Source organism: Lolium perenne, chromosome 2, assembly GCF_019359855.2.
Source record: "Lolium perenne isolate Kyuss_39 chromosome 2, Kyuss_2.0, whole genome shotgun sequence".
NCBI classification, from domain to species: Eukaryota; Viridiplantae; Streptophyta; class Magnoliopsida; order Poales; family Poaceae; genus Lolium; species Lolium perenne.
This window is the reverse complement of record NC_067245.2, coordinates 199,316,744-199,320,129: the sequence shown is the minus strand read 5'-3', so window position 1 is coordinate 199,320,129 and position 3,386 is coordinate 199,316,744.

Genomic DNA, 3,386 nt, shown 5'->3' with positions numbered 1-3,386 from the left:
GATCGCTGTCCCATTCCTCACAGCTTCGTTGTAGGCCGCAAAGCTTGTCATCCACTTGTTGTTGTTCTTGAGCAGGTCCCAGCAATGGACCATATGGTAGCCCTTCTTATGCGTCGCCTTGACCGGCGGCAGGCCGGAGGCGAACCGCGACGCCGCGTGGCCCTGCAAGGGAGCGGAAGTTCCAGGGCGCAGCTGGGAACTTACCGAGCTGACCGAAGAGGCCGGAGGAGCGACGCCGGCGATCCCCTCTCTCTTGACGAGCATGTAGCCCTCCGCTAAGGTCGGATGGAGGGCTACTTGCGTGACGCCGGCTTTGATCTGCATCTGCCAGGCCTGGTGGTTCGCGGCGGCGGCAGTCTTGATCTCCTGGTTCTTCCGCCGCCCGCGACGCTTCGTGGCCTCCACGATTTTCTCCTCCGCGGAGAGCACCTTCTTTGCCGCCTTCGGCTTTGCCTCCCGGCCGCCGCCGGTGGCGGCCCGCTTTGCTTCCGCTGGAGTTGCAGCCTCCATCCTGGCTATAATCGTGGCTACGGGGGAGTGTGGGGCGGCAGCAGGTGCTAGGGTTTGCTCCGCATCCATGGCGGTAGCTGCGGCGGCGAGGACGTCCATCGCTTCTGGACTGCTCGCGCCGGTCTAGTTTGCAATTCGCGCGGGGGAATGGCCAGTGGCGGGAATAATATCGGCCTCCAGCCACTGACGCGCGGGTCCTACGTCTTTTTCGGCGGACATTTTCCGCGACCGCCGAGCGTTCGCGGAGAGCAAACCTGGCGCATATTTGGGCCAGGTTTGCGTCTACGCGGACGGCCCGATCACTATGCATCGCCCCGCTGGAACAGCCCCAGACGCATTTCCGGTCATGGCGGACGAAAACGGTCGCTCAGCGACCATTTGCGTCACGCCGCTGGAGATGCCCTCAAGGCGCCATTGGTGGCCAGCGAGGTCTGATTGAGACGGCGCTTTCGCAATTCGCTTTTTTGGTTTTGCAGGATATTTCGCGGTCTGATGATCCGCGGCGCCATGGCGTAAAGCAACTTCCGACAATGTCAGCTTGCTGTTTTGAGCCGAGCTAATTACACTAGTAGTCCAACAACTTGTCTATGATGTGATGATTTGGTCCTACATCTTGCAAACTGTGAAGCCACGGTCCTACAACTTGTAAATTGTGTGAAGATTTGGTCCTCAATCAACCAGAAGCTGACACGTGGCATTCTAGATTTTGCAGAAAACCCCTTAATATTTTTATCTGGCGCATGTGATCTTGAATGCGGGTCCTACCTGTCAGTGCGACCGAAATAAACAATACAAAAACTGTGCGTACTGGTGATTCGAACTCACAACCGAGGGTAAGCTCGCATAGGCGTCTGCCACCAGAGCGCACGGCAAATTTATGTACAACTTGAGAACTTTATATTATTCATCTGTAATTTCAGGGTGTATTATTCAGTAGGTGCCAAAACAACTAAAGCTTAACTAGAGTAGTTAGCGCACGACATGCAATGCACTTCTCAATTATTTAAAGAAAACGCATGTTGTCAACTTCATCTCTCCTATAAATAGACAAAATATATTTTGCTGGCCAATAAAAAGAGACCACAAACACAATTTTGAAACTCTAGTCCAGGTACAAAATTAAAAAGAGTTTTAGATTACCATCCATGGCTGAAAGTGACTGGGCAAGAAATAAGCTACATCAGCCAAGAAAACATTAAATGTTTTAGAAAAAAGTTTAAATAATTTACACCCGTACATGTCACCTTGATACTTGTGCAATTTTTTTTAAAATTACAACCATATGTCATCTACACAAAAAGGAGAAACTGGTACTTTGTTATATTGTGAACAGTTTATGTCCACTGCTTATGTTGCGAACCGTGTATTTTTTTTGTGTGTAGGTAACATAAACTTGGCACACATATATATACAACACACACTCCCTTTTCTGATTTGAGGAAGACTTGTACTAATACAAACTATTAAATAGGACGAAACAGTAGACGAATACAACCTTCAGGAAAATATTATTTACTACATGTATGTTAAAACTCAATTTCTCTCTTAAAATTTAAACACAAAATAATCTATTATATAACATACTATTGTATTTGTAATCTACCATATATTTATAAAATGAAATATATTACCAATGATTTCAGAAATTTTACACGTCCATGTTCTCATGTATGGATGTATTTCACTTACTACATGAGTTCTAGTAAAAATGAAATACATAAAAAGACCTAAAATACATTTAGACAATATATCAAAGACGTGACGATTTCTCGGTTGAATTGGAAATAAGTTATACTAGATAGTTATTAATATGTCTAGTTCATAAGTGACATATTCTCATGTATTTTACGTACAAATATAATTCTTTTCTAAAAAGTGGTCCTTATCGCTTACTTAAAAATAGTTATTTTGGAACAAGAGAACTTGTAATAAAATGCTCCAAACGCATGAAAATATATCATAAATTATGTGTGTAGAGAATGTATGCAAGTATATGCATGCCAAGTTTAAATAGAATATATAAAGGCGGAATATTTATTCAGTGGGAGGCGACGTTCCCGTCGACAACGAGGCGTCTGTGGTGACTTCGTCAATTTCAAGATCCAATCCGTCGGCTCAGTCTTCTGGATGTGCTCATAGGGGTAGGATGTGCGTGTGTGCGTTCATAGGGGGTGAGTGTATGTGCGTGTATATGAGCGCCTGGGTTTGTACTGTGTTTCTTAAAAAAAAAATACACGGTTAGCAATATAAGCAATGGACGTAAACTGTTGACAATATAACAAAGTACCAGTTTCTCCTTTTTTGTGTAGGTGACATATGGTTTTAATTTTAAAAAAATTGCACAAGTATCAAGGTGATATGTACGGGTGTAAATTATTTAAACTTTTTTCTGAAACATGTAAATAGATGTTTCCGATTTTTTTAAATATCATGATGCGTAACACCTGAGTGCTCCACCTTATTTCCCCAGATTCATCATGGCTTGTCAAAAGAGAGAAACATTAATGTAATCTATATATAATAGAAGTACGTCCTAGACATTGAACAAAAACATTGCATGGTGTAGCGGCAAGGATGATTTTACCCAAGCAGCAGCTCGCGAGTTCGATCTCCCAGATCGCACTTATTAATTTTATTTGTTTCGTTAGACTGACAGGTTGGTCCCACATGTAAGACTGCACCCAAGCTTACATGTGCAAGTTAAAGAAAATTAGGGGTCTTTCTGCAAAAACTGTAACGCCACGGGTCATCCTCTGATTTATTGAGGACCAAATCTTCACATGGATTACAAGTTGTAGGACTGTGACTTCACACTTTGCAAGATGTAGAACCAAATCATCACATGATAGACAAGTTATTGGACTGCAAGTGTAATT